General features: G+C 39.4%; 1 protein-coding gene across 4 annotated transcripts in view; it reads left to right on the top strand.

The window, feature by feature from the left end:
- The window catches only part of LOC131061576 (NADPH:adrenodoxin oxidoreductase, mitochondrial), a 138443-nt gene that overhangs the window by 87247 nt on the left and 31494 nt on the right, over positions 1 to 19702 (top strand). The window lies entirely within an intron of this gene.

Below are 19702 nucleotides of genomic sequence, written 5' to 3'. Positions count from 1 at the left end.
TTTATGAGCATTTGAGTTTGGAGGGCATTTCACATTTAGAGCTCTTCCTTCTTCAAGGGACTTCGGCAGGGTTTTCTGGCTTGAGAAGGAGCTGGTAGTGGTGGGCTGAGCAATATGGTGGTGTCGTAGTGGTGAGTTGAAATTTGGGGTGGCAGAATTGTAGCTGCAGTATATCCATGGAGGCCAACTTCACTTTAAGAACAAACAAACGGTTGTGTCCGTTCTTTGGGGAGGTCTTTGATAGACATTTGAGGAGTATTTTCCTCTTCAATGATGAACAATTGGTGCAATGTGTGCATTTAATTTTAGGCCAAGCCTTCAACTTGGTAAGGCATAGATACAGGACCAATATGGATGTTTATTCTTTGATCATGGCATGGGGGTTAGATGTGGGGGAACTGGTAGGCATGGTAAGGAAGGTTATGGAGACAATTGTGCACAAAGATTTTCTGGAAGGATTGGATACCTTTCTTGAATGGGCAGTGCCGAGTAAAGGCTTTGATGTCCGGGAGGGGATGAAAGATGAAGAGGCGGGCCATGATGATGAATTAATTCTTTTTGTTTGGTAGCCAAAAGGCTTGTGTCAAATGCATCGAAGAGCAGAGGCAATGATTGAAATGGCAAAGGCAGAGGTGGATGGCTTGGGACGGAGGGAGCTCCGATCAAGAAAGAGGAAAGCAACCGATGAACAGAGAGATGGTGGCGACCCAGACAAATCTTAAAAAAGATAATTTCTTCCTTGGTTCCTTAGCAGAAAATGGTGGTTTTTGTTTTGTTCTTGGGGTTTATACATACTCTGTTTTTTGTTTAATTCTCTGAAATGTAATGGACATTGAGGTAACTTTTTTAAAAACTGTTATCAAGCGAAATTTTTGGTAAAAGCTCGAGTTTGGCGAGAGGGATGGGAAATGGGTAGTGAATTTTTGGAAATCTTCTACTTCTATTTTGGTGTTCGCAGTGGATATCTTGGAGGTTTTTTGGCAGAAACTGTATGCTGTAATGATACTTACTTTTACATTAATAAATTAATACATTATTGCCGAGCAAAAAAACAACAATATATGTTGTTATTACCAGCAATACAATTTTGAAAATCAACTAAGAAACTAAAACACACTAACTATTACAACCCCTGCCAAAACAACCCATATAAAATTCTCTTTGAAGCACAACTACAACCCTTGAATGTGATTGCCATTGGAGACTCGTAAACACACTGCCTACAAGCCTCTATTCCCCTGGTTTATCAGCCTGGAAGATCACTCCTTCAATAGTTTCTCAGCCCCTAAAGAAGAACAACAAAACCTTGTTGACATGATAAGATAGAATGAATCCAAATGGAGCCAACTGTTAAAATTGAACGAGAAAGATAAGTCTCAAATTCTGAAACTAGAAATCTTATAAGAACAAGATACACAAAAATTTTATCTTGGGAAATCCCTCCACCTGAGGGTGAAAAACCCAGCCACACCAATAATCAAATTTTATTGAAGGCACAAATTTGAATACAAAGCTCTCAAGCTTAATGAGCAATCATCTAATCATGATTGATAACACTTACCAAACAAGAGAAGAAGTTGATAATATCTCAGAAAACTAAAGGCTTCTACAAAACTGCTAGCAAATAGAGTTGTTGAAGAAGATACGAAACAAAACCTTCACACCCTGATGATTACCACTGCATATGAATAATTATATCCTTTCTTTTGAACTTCACATGTCTCCCAAGATACAATCCGCAATCCTCTACAATGAAAAAGCAAGACTCGAAGATGAATATCGCGAAGGTAGACTAAGGGTCAACACTTCACGTGCACAATGCCGAAAGCGGTAGTTACATTGTATTACGTTTCATAAACCATATCAACCGAGCCACAAAGGCAAAGAAATAATTGAACCTCTCAACGGATAAGATATAAAGAGAAAGGAAAATGCTTTTCCAGCTAGCATGCAGGTCGGTGACGGTAAACTTAGAACTTGTTACATATACAACTATATTGAAGCAAAGAAGGGACTGACAAAATACCATAAGGACGAATAATAAAGACAATAATACAACCATTGCAGATAAAATGAAGTCTCCTGCAGCTACAAACATTAACACTCCCTCTTAGCAAAGGAGATATCATTTACAGATATTCAAGTCATGGAGTCTCTCAACATGACAAACACAATATGAAAACAACAAAATTTAATCACAGATTCTGTCAACGTGATAGGCATCATGGATTCACTAATCATGATGTTCACCATGGCTACTCCCGTGAGTGAAATACGACAAGCTCTCATCACAGAGTCATTCAACGTGATGTCATCATGAGTTTCTCAACATGACATCCACTATGGCTACCCCCATTAGTGGAAAGAGCGTCAAGCGCTTTCACCTCAAATTTCTTCGTCACAGAGAAAAATGCATTACAAGGGATTGCACCTCGAACTTCTCCCTCACAGAGAAGAACTCATTAACAACATGTAAAAGATTCATTGAAGCTGAGATTCTCTCTCAGCAAGAGCATCATTCTCCACAATACCAAGCTTGTCTCGAAAATTAAAAAACTTCACTCTAGGAAGTAGCTTGGTGATAATGTTCGTTGTTTGCTCTTCTGTGCAAATGTACTTGAGCTCCACTGCTTTCTTTTGAACCATATCTCTCAAGTAATGATATTTTATTTCCACATGCTTGGTTCTATCATGAAAAACAAGATTAACTGAAAGCTTCACACAACTTTAGTTATCACAAAGAATCACTATAGGTTCTTGTTGTGACGTTTTCACACATCGCCCCATTGCAAATGGGGACCCTTGCTTTTTTGCTTTTTAGGGTTTGTTTTTTGGTCTTTTAGGGTTTTGTTAGTTAGCCTTTGCATTATGAGTGCTGTCGGGGAGATCAATAGGATAGTAGGTCCTGCTGGAGTGAAGTCCTGATCCTGAAAATTTGGCTAAGTCTGAAAGTCCTGATCTTGAAATCTGGCTAAGTCTGAAAGTCCTGATCCTGAAATTTGGCTAAGTCTGGAATGTCCTGATCCTGAAATTTGACTAAGTCTGGAAACTGAAAAACCTCAAAAAACTAGATTTTGCAATATAACTCCTGGAGGTCTGAAACCACTCTCAAACATCCTGAAAGTATATATGGAATATAACTTAAAGTATAAGTGACATTTCCTTCTCACTTATACTTAAATGTTATATTCCATAAAAATTATCCTGATAGAGAGTTCAAAAAGTCAAATTTCGCTCCTGTCCTTCATTGAGGATCCAGAGCGAATTTCGCTCCTGTCCCTCTCCAAGGGACCAAGGCAAAACGCTCCAGTCCCTCACCAAGGGTCCAGGGCGAAAAGGCTTATTTGAGTCATTCTTGACCTTGTTTGGTCAAATTGGAACATCAAAGGCATGGTGAAGGACGAAAATGAGCATGATAGAGCATCCAGACTTGACAATGAAATGATGAAGTTTTTGCCTAGAAGGTCAAATTCGCTCCTGTCCCTCACTGAAGGACCAGAGCGCTTTTCTTTATATGCACAATTTTTAGACTTTTTTTGGACATTAACTTTTATTCATAGCATGAAGTAAGGTGAAATCTTCCCTAGCAAAGGAATTTCGAGATAAAAAGTGAAAAGATTTGGCCTAGAGGACAAAATTCGCTCCTGTCCCTCACTGAAGGACCGGAGCTTGAATTTCAAATTTGCACTGTTCTTGCAGGATCAAGACAATTTTATGATTTGAAGAGACCAAGGAAAACATCATTTATCCATTGAATATAATTTGGAAGGCTAACAAAGGACAGATAAGCTTGGATTTGCAAAATCGCTCCTGTCCCCCTCCAAGGGACCAAGGCAAAACGCTCCTGTCCCTCTCCAAGGGACCAGAGCGAAGTTATCAAAATTCATTATTTTTTGCCTTATTTTAGCAAATCGCACTAGATGCCAAGTTCGCCCAAAACTTCGAAATATTTTAAAATTTTTTAATTAAATTGGTATTTAATGAAAAACGCATAGCATTTAATAATTAATTTTGGGCCTTGGAAAATCGTTTTTTTTTTTATTAATTGAGGCATTTCGAAATTAATTATTATTAAATTAAAATTTAAAAAGAAGAGCGCTTGAGGTATCATTTTTATTATTTTTAGTTTTTTTTTTTGGCCTATTTTCATCAAGTCGGCCTCATGGGTAAGTAGAAGGTGAGCGCTCTATATATTGAAGGTGTTTTTCACAATTCAAATCATTCAATCATCCTTTCAAGTGCGAAATTGGAGAGCAAGTTGAGGAGCGAAATCCAGAGGAGTGGAGCGAATTTCTACTAAGTGTGGAGAAGCTAGTGGAGGGCGAAATTCATCTTGAAGGCTATTGGAGAGGCGTATTTCTTGCTAGTTTGGAGGATAATTTCCAGACTTTTGAAGGTATTTGAAGGCGAATTTCCAGATTTTTGAAGAGGAAGGTGGAGTTCTTTTCCAAGCTAAAGGAGGTGCATTTTATCCAAGGGAGAGCTTTGATCTACACTTTGCCTAGCAAAATTCATCTATTTTTACATCATTTCTTAGAGTTAATTCTCAAGAGGAGGTATGGCAAAATCATCTTGACACCCTTATTCAAGTTTTGATTTTTTAGACATTTTTTGGAAAAATCTAAGTATTACATGGTTAATTAGGAAATGATAACTCAAGATTTATCATGAAATTTCCTAATTAAAATCTTGAATCTTCCTTTTAAAGTTTAATTTTTAGATTTCAAGATATATTACTAATTTTGAAATGTTGTGTAGGCATCAAATGGAGATCCCGAAGTTGGAAAATCAAGCCAGATCAAGGACGGTCTCCTCCAAGACGATCAAGCAAGGAGAAGGGCGACTTCCTCCCGTCTAGCATCGACAAGGATGGCCTTCTTTGGACTAACGTCATCAAGGGCAACTTCTCCAATCCAGTATTCCAAGGCGAGGTACAACAATCATCCTGCACATCAAGGACACAAGAAGTTAGAACAAGGGTTCGTTGAAGAAGCAGATAATTTCAGAAGAGTTAATGAAAGATAGCTTCTCAACAACATCAAGTTGAATATCTACCAAGTTACAAGTGTCAGATGAGGTGGCATCACAGTCATCACTCCTCCAGTCAGTGTGGTCGACCTCAACATGTCCAGATTCAATGTACCTAACTCATGGAAGGTGGCACAAACTCCGATGTACCTACCCCAGCTATCCATTGGTGGAATTTTCTAGAGAGGACATGTGTCCAAGCAATACAATTTTATCATTGGTCAAGCATTAAATGTTATGTAATGGTTGTAACAAACCCTAATTAGGGTTTTCATTGTTGAATCTTGGCCATTGATCTCGAATTGATCTAAGCCATCGAATTGTATTGAGGGCACTATATAAGCCCTGGCATTTCATTTTGTAAAGGCAATTAGAATATAGTTAGAATATAGTTGAAAGCAGTTAGAAGACAGATAGAGAGTAGTTAGCTAGTTGATAGAATAGCAATTAAAGTAGAGTAGAGAGAGAAAGCAAAGATTGTTGCCAAGATGTTGTTGTAAAAGACTTGTAACTTCATTGAAGAAATGGTGAAATCTATGGGTCGATTCGACAATTTGCATGGTCTTTATACTTCTCATATTTGATTTCATGTTATTAGATGAGTGGAAGAAATGTGCTTGATTGATGGTGAAATTCGTATATTCATACTACTAGCAGTTTGTTGATTGCAGACTTGCCTTGCGTAGTCAACTGGAATCATTCAGCTTAAGCTAAACTTCAATTGTCGCTTCTTCATTGATATGCATCAACCTGATGGTGTCTATGCCTGCAGCGATGATTTGAACATCATAAAGCTTTCCTTCGAAGATCGCACTAGCCTTGTGGAGATGGTCCAGCGATTTCAAAACAAGACTTAGTTAGAATTTCATCGAAGATCAATCATTGCTCCTACATTCCTTAGTTTTAGGATTAGATCCTCTCCTCGCCCTCGTCTTTTTTCCTTTTTTCAAATCAAAGCTAGTAAGAGCCTGTGTTCCAGCAATATTCAAAGCAGATCAGACGTTCAATCATCAAATGTAAGTCCCCTTGTGATTCCAGCAAATCACATCATACCACAGAGAGCTTATCCACACGTAGAGACCCTACATACAAGAACCTTGAAGTCATCCCGATTGATCCTTTTCGCGACATCTTCAGCATTCGGAGGCTTTACTCAAGAGAGGATAAGGTACCTTTAGGTATTTTATTCTGTGTTTGATAGTGTACAAAATACACGTCAACAGTTCCAAAGGCTGTCCAAACAGTCTTGCAAGAAGCTTTCAAAGCCACACTGCTTCTCGAGCTGCTATAGGAGCTGCAACATATTCAGCTTTTGTTGTACTTTGGGCCACACATAATTGCTTATTGCTGCACCAGGAAATCATAGCTGAACCTAAGTTGAAACAACAATTGGAAGTGCTCTTCCTATCAGGTACACATCCTGCCCAATCTGAATCAGAAAAACCTTGCAATTTCAGACCTTCACAAGAAGTATATTTCAGACCATATCCCATTGTACCGCGCACATATCTCAATATATGTTTAGTTGCAACAAAATGAATCTGTCTAGGCTCACACATGAACTGACTGAGAGTGTTAACAACATAATATATGTCAGGCCTTGTATTGACCAAATACATCAATGATCCAATCAATTGCCTATACATAGTAGGATCAACTAAATTTGAACTAGCTGCAACCTCATGTAACTTTTTCAGATTTGCTTCCATGGGAGTTGCCATAGACTTGCATTCTAACATACTGTTGTGACCATTTCACACATCGCCCCATTGAAATGGGGACCCCCTCATTTTTGCTTGGTTTGCCTGTTCTTCTCTCTGCTTTTCAGGTTTTGGGTAAGTGAGTGAGTCGTCTGGACTAGGGCTAAGCCTTAGGGTTTCCTGTTGATATTTTCAAGCCGAAGTCTAGTCAAATTTTGAAGATTATTGAGCTTCCTCCCGTAGGTTGCAATTTTGAAATAGGATGAGTCTGTCAGGATGTCAGGTGTTTCTGTCTAGGTCCAGTCGGAATTTTGAAAGCAAGTTCAAATTTTACCTAAGTGTTGATGATGGAATTGTGCAATTTTGTCCGGGTGAATTTTGACCAAATTTTGGAAAGTTTGATAAGTGACCCCTGGCCTTGGAGATGACCTAATTATGCCTTGTGAAGTGACTGAAAGCCTAAATTCTTGATATTTTGGCCTATGGAGGCAAAATCGCTCCTGTCCTTCAGTCAAGGACCAGGGCGAAATTGGTATTTTATGCATCTTGGTTATTGACTTGTTTCATTTGTCTTGTGCAGGGTCGCCAGGAGATGCAATCGAGCATGGATTGAAGGTTTTGAAGATTTTTTGAGACTCAAAATGGCAAATTTTTAAAGTTTAAGGCCAAATTGCTCCTGTCCCTCTCCCAGGGACCAGGGCGAAATGGTTTACTTGGGGCATTTTTTTGGCCTTGATCAAATTGAAGCGTCAAGGACGCAATAAGGGGTGAAATCAACATGATGGAGTATCTAGACTTAGTCGTTTGCAATGAAAAGTTGAGTTTTTGACCTTAAGGACAAAAATCGCTCTTGTCCCTCATTGAAGGAGCGGAGCTTGTTTCTCAAAGTTGCACTGTCCTTGCAGGGCCAAGACAATTTTTTGATTCGAGGAGATCAAGGAGGACATGTTTCATCCATTGAAGATAATTTGAAGTAATTTGCAAACAAGGAAATATGCTAAAATGACAAAATCGCTCCTGTCCCTCACTGAAGGACTGGAGCTTGAACACCAAGTTTGCCTTATTCTTGCAAGATTAAATGATTTCGTGACTTGGAAGAGATCAAGTAAAGTACGTTTTTTCCATTGAATATAACTTGGATGGACCACGAAGGAGAAAATTGACCCAAGACAGAAGTTCGCTCCTGTCCCTCTCCCAGGGACCAGGGCGAATTTTTCAAGGTAGCTCCTGTCCCTCTCCAAGGGACCAGAGCGATTTTCTTAAAAGGCAAGTTTTTAGCAAGAGCGAAACAAGTTTCAAGTTTGACATGAAGGAAGGAAGGCGTGATCACCCCGTTGAAGATGATTTTGAAAGTTGGCGAAACACAAATAAGCTTATAAATGCAAAATCGCTCCTGTCCCTCTCCAAGGGACCAGGGCGAAATCTTGGTTATCTAGCCTCTCCCTCCGAATTTGAATGGGTCCAAGTCAAGACACGAAGTCAAAATGATGTTTGGAATGCTTTAAAGGAGAACGAAGTTGCAAAGGACCACAGAACTTGATGGAATTGCCTAAATCGCTCCTGTCCCTCTCCCAGGGACCAGAGCGAACTCTTCAAGTGTGCCTAATTTTAGAGTATTACTATCGTTTGCAAGACTCAAGAAGGAATAAGAAACAACGTTTTTCGCTTTGAGGGAAATTGGAAGTCGATATGATCAAGGGTTCGCACAAAGAACAAAGTGGCGCTCCTGTCCTTCAGTCAAGGACCAAAGCGATTTCAATAAAGTCAACCGTTCCCTTCAAAAAACTACGTCAAGGCAAGGTCATGCAAGATCCCAAATGTCTTTAACAAGATGATGAACAAGGAGTTAACGTCAAAAATCAACAATTTTGTGCCATAAATACAAAATCGCTCCTGTCCTTCAGTCAAGGACCAAGGCGATTTCTATGAAATCAAACATCTCCCTCCAGAATCACGCCAAGGCAAGAATTGTGCAAGGTGAGGAACGCCTTTCGATGATGATAAACAAGGAATTGACCCCAAGGCTCGGCAAATTTTGGCTAAAATGTAAAGTTCGCTCCTGTCCCTCAGTCAAGGACCAGGGCGAAAATCTCCAGAATATCGAGTTTGCTTTGCAAAGGACAAGATTGGCATGCGTGGAACAAACAAAGATGATCATTGCCTACCTCGCAAGTTGATTTGGCGATTCAAAAGACAAGGACCAAGGAGTAAAAGCAAAAATCGCTCCTGTCCCTCACCAAGGGACCAGAGCGAAAAGGGTCTAAGAGGCATTCATTTCAAAAAATTGAATAGATCAAACTCCAAGTTACGAATGAAGATCCCAGTTTGACGTAAAGGAAGTGACTTTGAACGTGAAAATCAATCCAAGTTGGCTAAGGCGCTCCTGTCCCTCTCCCAGGGACCAGAGCGATGTGGTTAGTATCCCTTATATCTCTCATGTTTTGGCGCCAATAAATTTTGAAGTACATTAAATGCTAAAATTCGATAAAAACTTTGAATTATTTAATTAAATTGGCATTTAAAATAGCGCATAAGGCATTTAATAATTAATTTGGCCTTTTTTTAAAAATCGAAATTATTAATTACAAAGGCATTTAAATTAATTAATTATTAAATTAAAAGGGAGAGCGCTTGGGGTTATATTTCCATATTTTTTATGAAAGTCGGCCTCCATTTTTATTTAAATTTTATTTATTATTTGCCTTATTTCTAAAAGTCGGCCTATGGGTAATTAAGGAGATGAGCGCCTATATAAGAAGGGTACTTTGAAGCATTTTAAAACATCATTCAATCATTGTTACATGCGAATTTGGAAGAGCAATAGAGGGAGCGAATTTTGATCCAAGGAGAGGAGCGAAATTTCCATCCAAGGAAGAGTGCGAACTTTATTGGAGGATAGAGTGGGAGCGAATTTTCCCTTAAGGCGTTGAAGACCCCAAGGGTGGTGAAGTTGATAAAGGAGGCGCATTTGCTAGGCGAAGCTCACGTTGAAGACTCCAATTTTCATTTTGCCTAGGCAAATTTCCTAATTTTGCATCTTTTTTAGAGTTAGTTCTCAAGAAAGGTATGGCAAGATCTCCCTTGTCCAAATTTTGAATTTTGAATCGTCCTAGCCTCAATCTTGAATTTTGAAATTTGAATCTTGCATTCCAAAATTGCATCATTATATTTAGGAAATGATAATTCAAGGATTTATCATGAAGTTTCCTAAAATTCAATCTTTAATCTAATCTATATTTCTATATTGCAAAATCCATTACTCATTATGAAATGTTGTGTAGGTGTCACGATGGCGACCCCAAAGGCAGGAGCATCTACCAGTCGTCCAGCCCTCATGAAGGAAGATCAAAAGAACGAAGAATTGGAGACCAAGATCGTGTCGAAGTGGAGCAACATTGGAGATACCAACCTGGGAAACTTCAATGTGAAGAAGTTTCGAGAGGTCCCTTACATTGGCAAGCCATCACCTGTCGCAAGGAGAATAATTGAAAGTGGCATTATCAAGGCGGCCGGCTTCCCTCCAGCAATCCAGTGCCATGAGTTGATGATCGAGTGTGCTCGCCATTATGATTCACAGTCCAGATCGATAGTGTCCAAGGAAGGAAACACTTTGGCTTATCTTTCAGAGGAGGCTATCAGTGAAGCTCTTCACCTGCCAGAACATAAAGATATGATTTATAAAAGTTTGGAAGGAGCCAGGTCCATGTACGAAGATGATCCAGACACTTGCTTAAGCATCATCAACAAGAATTGGTTACTCAAGAGCCGTCCTCGCCTGAGTAAGATTCCGAACACACCACATAGGATCGACTTCCAGGAGGAGTACAGAGATTTGATAACATTACTCAACCGAGTTACAGGGGCTCCTCAAGCCTTCTATTTTGAGAAGTGGATGTTCTACTTCATCCAAGTGATAGTTCAAGGAAAAGGAACAATTCATTGGGCTAGAATGATTAGCCATTGCTTGGACATGCAGTTAAGAAGACTGAAGGCTACCAAGTCTTTCCACATGAGTTCATACATCATATATGCCTTGATAAGGAGTTTTGAATATGCAGGACTACCTCACAGAGGAGTGATCGGAAGAGGGCACGGGGAAGTCAGAGTTTGTGATTCCTATGTTCATTTGCATCATCCTCCAGGAAGTGACTACAAGTTGGTCAATTGACCTTCACGATGAACATCACCAGGACATTGCAAGGCGGGATTCACAATCGACTATCTCAAGATGCACAAGAGCTTGTAAAGAGGTACGGTGCTTGGTTCATCCAATTTCAGAAGTTTACATATATTAGAGTTCATGGATGTCCTTCACCTCCCTACATGTTGCCGAGATATCCGACAGACAGAATAGTGTTACTTGAGGTAACTAGACAGTTGGCAGCGTATGCAAAGGCATTCAGACACAGGCATGGGAATGGAGTTCCTGTTCCTATCATACTAGGAAATTCAGTTGAGGTATGTCCTAATGCTCTAGCCATGGATGATGCAGAAAAGGAGTTAGCTTTATATTCATTTTCATTCTTTGCCATGAGAGAGAGTTTTGATCCTTATGGGTATATAGAAGAGACAGTCGGAAGGAAATACAGACATGAACCTCAGATAGAGGACTTTGTGATGAATCTCTCAGATGATCTTGAAGTGAAAAGAAAGATGCATTCCAGATTGCCTTTAGACTTTATCAGGAAATGCAAAATTTACAGAGTGGCCGACCAAGCTCAGGACAGTGGCAGACATCTCCAATCATCTTATGACCGAGAAAGCAAAGCAGTGAGGCTAGATCGGAATGAACCTGAAATTTTGGATCTAGATGCCTTGATGGCTCCAGTTTTGTCTTGTACTCACAGATGGGTTGATGTGCAACATCAAAAGTTGAGAGAGCAGGGCATATCTATGACTTTTACTTTGGAGGAAAGGCCAGGAGAAGGAGGAGCAAGTGTAAGTGAAGGTAATCCTAATCCCAGAAGCACAAGCGAAGGCAACCTTCGAAGCGTAAGTGAGGGTAATCCTCATCCTAGAGGCTCAAAGAGAAAGGAGAGACCTGAGAAAAGGGAATCCTCCAAGAAGAAGCAAGAGGCCAATCGAGATCGTTCATCCGGCACATCTTCTCGACAAGAGAAGAAGACACTTGAAATGGAGGAATCTATGGAATCAATGGTACAGAATGATAAACATGAAGAAGGACAGGCACCTCAACGTTCATCAAACCGATCTCTCCAAGTCAATGAGCTACATGAAGACAAGAACGATGACGAAGTGACATCTCCTCTCAGAGAAGAAGAAACATTGCCTAAGGAGATACAAGTTAGAGAAACAAGATCTGCAGTGGACAAGTATGAAGGTGAAATCCTTGCAGAGGAGTATGATGTAGAGACATTTGAGCTTGGTCCACTCACAGCCGAGCAGACATTGGATGAGGCCATTGATTCATTTGAGGCACTTAAGGACAAGCTTAGAGAAGAAATGGAAAAGAATAGAAAGCTTGAGTGAGAGGTCGGTGCTTGGAGAGGCTACTTTAGCCATCTCAATCAGCCTTTGAGATGTCAGGATCCAGCAGTATCTCCTGCACAGGCACTTCCCCTTGAATCAGTTGGCGAGGCAGAGAGAGTCAGGAGTTTGGTCCAGCTTATGAGCTCTTGGATTGACAAATCCCATACAGTTGCTATTGAATTTGCAACAAGAATGATGCAGACCATTCATCGAGCTATCCAGGTTCTTGAGATCATCCACAACCTAATGATAACGGTAGCTGCTTTTGCTCATACTAAGGATGTTATCATTCCTGTCCTGCAAGTAATCAGACAAACATCAAGGAAGGTCCTAGCACAAGAAAAGATAATGGATGGAGGACCTCATAGTTTACTCCAATGGTCAACTTTACTCCAGATGAAGGAAGTTCTTTTTGAGGACATCAGCAACAAATGCAATCAAGTTGAAGAGATTATCCATCCGATCTAGGACAAAGTGTTTGAAGTATTATGTACTATTCTTGGCAGGAGGATTGCAGTTGAGACAGATGTGGATTTGCAAGAATTAGAAGAAAGAGTCAAGGTCATCTTTTGCAAAGATGAGAATGTTATTACAGATGAGCAACGAGATCAGATGTTTGCCACCATGCTCCTAATTGAGAAGATCAAAGAACTTGAACCTGGATGGGACACTGCTCTTCTCAAGGCTTTCGATCAGGTCATCCACTTGGAGGAACGAATGAGGAATCTTCCCGAGATTCCAATTGCTGAGATCGAAGGAATCGTGTCTAGATTCATTGCATATGCTAAAAAGGAGCATTGGAAAGGGAATAAGATTCTAGAAGAAAGGTTGTTATAGATGATGTGGCACCTTAATTGTCATTGGTCTATGTCTCCTAGGTTTTTTGTGCCAAATTTAATATTTGGCTATGCATTTAATATTGTTCAATAAAAAAGGGGCTATTTGTAATAAACCCTAATTAGGGTTTAGGTGTCATAATCTTGGCCATTGATCTTCTTTCGATCTGGACCGTTCATTGTAATTGAGGATGCTATTTATACCCTCATTCCTTTTGATACAGAGATATAGAAATAGAATTAAGAGAGCAATAAGAAATAGTTAGAGTTTAGAGTTTTTAGAAGCAAGTTATTTTGTAGCAAGATTGAGCTTTGAAGAAGGAATTTCAAACAATTGTTGTTTATGATGGCTTTGAGATCAATAAAATATTGAAGTTATGGTGTTTTATTGCAATTCTTGTGGTTATCTTCATGGTTGTTTACTTTCTTGAATCATTCTCAGTCAAAGTAGTATTTAAGTTTGAAGGACTAAGTGTTGGGCTTGATCTTTGGTGAGATTCACATTCCAAACCACTAGCTTCTTACTGATTGTAGGAACGCCTTGTGTGGTCAACTGGAGAGACTTGAATTACTCAAACCTTCAATCGTCATTGAGCTTTGGATATGTGCCTTCGTGGTAGTGTCCATGATCCTTGGTGAATTGAAAGATCATTTGTTACCTTAGAAGATCGCATCAGTTTCAGTAAAGTTGTAATTCCTTGGCAATACCGAAGTTGGTAGAATCTTGCCAAGTCTAGCCTACATTGAGTTGTTCTTAGGATTAGATTAGAGTTTATCTCTTGCAAGCCCTACCCTTTTGATCTTTTTGGGAATTCATTAGTATTAGGAAATCTTGTTCCTGCAAATCGGATACGTAAGTCCCCTTGATGAAACAACAATCACAACGACCACTGGTGCTTATCCACACGTAGAGACCCTACATAAAAGAACATTGGAGTCACCCTGATTGATCCTTTTTTGCCACATCTTCAGCAATCAGAGACTTTATTCAAGAGAGGATAAGGTACCCTTGGGTATTTTATTCTGTGTATGATTGTGTACAAAATACACATCAACACATACAAAATCTTTTCAAAATGTCAATGGCATATTTTCCTTGACTCAATATGACTTCATTTGATCTTTGCCACACTTCTAAACCAAGAAAATAATGCATCAAACCAAGATCTTTCATCTTGAATTCAGAAGCTAACTCTTTCTTACATGTTCAAATGAGATCGTCCTCTCCAATTAAATAAATCATCAACATATAGAACTAGAATTAAGGCTTTATCATCAATTACCTTGAAGTGGATATTTGGATCTGCATCATTTTTGAGAAAATCCAAGCTCAACAAATAATGATCAATTCTTTCATACCATGCATGCGGAGCTTGCTTAAGGCCATACAAGGCCTTTTTCAATCTGCATACATGTGATTTTTTTTCATGAACCACAAAACCATCTGGCTGCTCAATAAAAACTTCTTCAATTATACTATTCAAGAATGTTGTCTTTACGTCCATCTGATGTAATTTCCACCCTTTAACTGCTGTAAAAGCAATAATAGTTCTGATAGAAGTGTACCGAGCTACGAGAGCAAAAGTTTCCTCATAGTCTATACCTTCCTTTTGAGAAAAAACCTCTAGCTATGAATCTAGCTTTATATTTTTCAATACTCCCGTCAGCTGCATGTTTAATTTTGAACAGCCACTTAGAAGAAACAATAGATTTACTTTTGGGCCTAGGAACTATGTTCCACATCATTCTTGATTATGGATTGGTACTCCTCCATCATGGCATCCTTCCATACTTGTTGTTTTGAAGCCTCCTCAAAACTTGAAGGCTCAGATGCTATAATATGACTCATCAAATCAACATATCCTGCAAACTTATGAGGTCTTTTACTTTCCCTGAAAATGCCACGTGGGGCTGCATATTTTTCAGCCTCTTGCATAGTATGCCTGGCCCACGAAGGTCTCTTCTTATCAGCTGAAGCATTACTTGAATCAGCAGTAGTATCTAAAGGATCAACGGGATCAACAAAATCTTCTAACTCTGTAGTCTCCCTCTGAATCTTTGAAGGGGAATTCGGGACAGCCATATCCATATGTTGAGAGGGCACACGATCTTCTCTATCAATTTCCATATTAGATTCTTTAGACTTTTTGCAAGCTACATCTTCTTCAAAAGAGACATCTCTGTTGATTTGAATTTGCTTTTGACTTGGAATGTAAATTCTGTATGCTTTTGATGATTCACTATAACCAACAAAAATGCCTTTCTTTCTTGAAGGTTCTAACTTAGTTCTCTTATCTTTTGGATCATGAATATACACTGGACATCCAAAAATTCTGAGATGACTAATATCTAGTTTAGAACCTGTGAAAGCTTCTTCAGGTGTCATATTATCTAGAATTTGATGTGAACTACGATTCTGAACATAAACAGCTGTCTTGCAAGCTTATGCCCAAAGAAATATTTGAAGACCTTGATTGTGGATCATGGCCTTCGCTGGCTTAACAATAAACTTGTTCTTTCTTTCAGCAATTCCATTTTGTTGAGGATTATACAGTGTTCCATCAGCGTTGGGGGCGGGGGGGCGAGGGGACCAAGGGCCTAAGTTTGGGGACGGCGGCAGGGGGGTGGCGGGGTGGTGGTGCTGATATAGTTATACATATACATATAGTACTTGAAAAACTAGTTTTGAAAAGATTTATGACAATATAATAGTATAAGAATAACATTTCAAATGAAACTATAGGAAATTTGAAATATTAAATCTAAATAGCAAGTTTTCTTCAATGCTAATTATGAATTGCTAAATAAAATTTTACAAATGAAATTGTCAAATTGGAGATTTCTATTATATCGAAAAAGGAAAATATGAATATCTGATGCCATTGCAAAGTCTATAATAATAAAGATGATTACATGATTCATCATTGCAATGAGTAGCCAAATACAAATACTAATAGCAATAGCATTACAAAAGAGACTAGAGTCAAAGACAAAATGACAAAACTCAAAATGTAGCTAATGGAGGCCTCTAATCATCTGCGAACTCCTCACTAGAATTGCTGGACTCCTGAAGATCAAGATCCCTCAAGCTCACACCAACTAGCCTTACATCTGAAGTCGTAGGATCATCCTTATCAATCTATGAAGGCTCCTCTGGCTCTACATCCCATCGTGTCGCTGGACTCTCCTTGTACACAAGTGTCTTGCGGTCCATGAGACGCAAAGCATTGTGTACAGCCACAAGCTTCTCTGCTCTCTTAGAGGTAAGTCTGTTCCTCTTAAGAGAGTGGATGAAGCTATATGTAGACCAGTTCCTCTCGGCAGTTGAAAAACTAGAAACCTGGGATAGTAGACGGATGGCTAGAGTGGTGGTCAAAGATTTCGGGCCATGACAATTCCACCACAAAAGTGGGTCCTCCTGTGCCATAGTTTCTATATCCATCTTTGCCGCATCTGAATAACCTCTAAGAGTGGCAAATCTTCCCCACTCAGTGCGAATTGTGTCGGCATTTTGGAATCAAACATCTTCTCTACGCACCTAAAGAAACCCGCCTTCACCTCGTCGTCCTGAATCAGTGTCACTCTACCTGGTCTAGTCTTGTACCACTTAGGATTCAAGGCAAAGGCAGCCATATGCAAAGGAGTGTTCAACTTGTTCCATCTACGCTGAATGATAGGCCGGATTCGCTCATTGTAGAATGCTAGAGAGGGGTCCTTCACTCGCACAGTAGCCCTCATCTGGTCAAGCACAATAGCCCTCATCTTGCAACTCAATCATTCTCTCCAAGAGAATGAAATAGGATGCATATCTGGTCTCAACTGGTTTCAAGAACTCCTTCGCGAAGGTCCTGAAGAGTGCATGTGAAGTGTGGTGGTTGCAGATAAACATCTGCACATCTCTCGTATCGGTGACCACTCCTCTAATCCAGTCAATCTTCCCCATGTTCTTGAGTGCATTGTTCATGGCATGCACACAACATGGGGTCCACCAAATGTGTCTATAGGCTGCCTCAATGAGTCTCCCTGCTGCTCTACACATATGGGCTGCATCTGTCACTACTTGGACCACATTTTGTGGCCCAACCTCCTCAATAGCCTCCCTGAGGACCTCAAATTGGAAATCAGCATCTTTACGATACCCTGTACAATCAATTGCTCTAAGGAAGTATGGGCCCTCTGCACATGTGACCATGATGTTGATGAGTGGATGATGGCTAGTGTCCGTCTACCCATCCATAACTATGCTGCACCTCGATGCCACCCAACATGCCTTCATCTTCTCCATCAAAATATTGATCTTGGAATAGCATTTATCCAAGATCAAGGTCCTCATTTTCGTCTCCCCTAGTGGCACATAAGATGGTCCTCCCTTCGCCACCATAGCCATTATCTCCCTATAATAAGGAGACCATGTAACATGAAATGCAATGCCATTGGCAAAGAAGAACTTGCCAATGGATTCATCTATCTCATCTCTTAGCTGCACATTAAACATATCTGTAATGGGGTTACTCTATGGTGTCTGCAACCTATGTTTGCAAGTGGAAGTGGATGGAGATCCAAACATCATTCCTCCCATTTGCGAAGCATGAGAAGTATGTGGCGGATTCTGGCTGTGCTGAAGGGCTGCCCTGGCAGACAAAGTAGTAGGCATTGAAATATTTGTCATCTGGAACCCCCCGAATCCTGTTAAACTCAATTCTGTAGTTTATATTTGTAGCTTCCTCCAAAAACTTACAATGTCTCACACCTTTTCCTCTCCAAAAAAGAAAGTGTGCATTCACCCTACTAATGCTACCAAACCATTCAGTGTCACAAATGTTGCACTTCCACTTCCTTGTTCCCCCACTTGAATGTGATGTGCCTTGTACTAATATTCTTGAAGTAAACTGTTTGAGAGGAGACTTAGGATCAAAAGGACCCCTAGCATACGGTGCCAACAACTCTGAAGGGCAACCTATACTAGCTGGTGCACTCGCCATAGAACTAGATTGGGCTCCAAGATCAGCCCCATGGTCACCCCCTTCATTTTCAGGTTCAAATTCTAAATCATTCTCACTATGAGAATGGATTTCCATCTCATCCTCACTCATGCCTTGGGAGCTCATTGTGAAATTGACACTGCATTTCACAAAATAAAAATAAAAATAAAATCAGCCTAGTTTAACAATTTGTTTTTTTTCCTATTCATCTCAAAATGAGATTTGATGTTCAATCTTGAGGGCAAAATGATGAATGATTCATTCATCATTGTGCCATCAAGATTCAACATCAAATTTTATTATTTTGAAAAACAAATTTACAATTTATGATTTTTTTTATTTAAAAAAAAAAATAAAAAAAATAAAATTTGATGTTGAATCTTGAGGGCAAATTGATGATGATTCATTCATCATTTTTCCCTCAAGATTCAACATCAAATTTCATTTTGAGATGAGTGGGAAAAAACAAAACAAATTTAAAGCTAAACAAACAAAGAACCAAAAATGACCTTGAAAATCAGAAAATAAAACCCAAAAAACAAGAAAAACCCTACCTTGTGCTTGAAAAATCTCTCCAAAATACAGTAGAATCTTCTTCCTCCTCTTCTTCTTGCTTCTTCTCGCTCCTATCACACTTGCAACCACTTTTCTCACCCCTTCAATCACTCTTCTACAAGTTTTTCCTCCTCTTCAGCTTGCTGGAAAAAAAATCAGTCTTTCAAAATGAGAGTGAAATCAACAAAAAACATGGTTTTGTGTTATTTTGAGGGAAAGGGTGGGGCTCATGTCCAATTAGGGTTACCCCTTAACCCCCAAAAAATCACTTTTTTATATTTTTTTAAATTATAAACATTGCATATATGTGGGGGTTGTTAACTTTTAGCACTTTTAGATTAATATAAAAATAGAAAACAGATTTTAGTTTCTAACTAAATTGATTAGATGCAAGATTTAGAGTTTTCTAGGTTTAGGCATCACATAGAAATGAACAAAATAAGAACAAGACATGGTTACCCTGGGAAAACCTCCTAGGAGGAAAAACCCAGCCAGAAAAGATCCTCAGATCTGATTATGGATTATATTCATATGAAGATTATAACACTTATCTTTAGTACTTGAAGATGATTGCACATAGGGTTGATAAGGTCTTCAACAAGTCTGCACTTTTGTAAGTCGCAAGCCTGCCCCATTTAGCATAGTAATCAGCAATCAGATCCACACCCTAGGTCAACACTTTATTGTATCTTAAGTCTGCCCCGTTGCCTGAAACTGGACTGCAACCCTAGCAGTTTGAATCTGGAATAGTTCGCCCTCCTTGTAATGGTATTTGCAGAATAGTTCACCCTCCTTGCAATGGTATTTGCTCTTGATATTAGCGCCTTTTATGACAGATACAAATCGCCAATATTACTTCTTCAAACTTTGCATTTTAGGCAAAGGTATAATTCGCATGGAATGGTGAATTGGTAAATGATATTGTGAAGTTGTTCTTTATTTATATTGTGAGCAATGACTTTACTCATGTCGGCTTGCTTTATAATTTATTCATTTATTACTTTTCCTTTTAGCCTTGATAGGGTTGGCCCTATTTTGGGGGAGCACGTTGAGTGTGGCATGAGCAAGTTTAAGTGGTGCCGTGGGGTTTAGGGCCCAGCCCTACACGATG

The sequence above is a fragment of the Cryptomeria japonica genome, chromosome 6 (genome assembly GCF_030272615.1).
Source record: "Cryptomeria japonica chromosome 6, Sugi_1.0, whole genome shotgun sequence".
Taxonomy (NCBI): Eukaryota; Viridiplantae; Streptophyta; class Pinopsida; order Cupressales; family Cupressaceae; genus Cryptomeria; species Cryptomeria japonica.
Note: the sequence above shows the minus strand (reverse complement) of the source record. Positions and strands in the feature narration are given on the sequence as shown.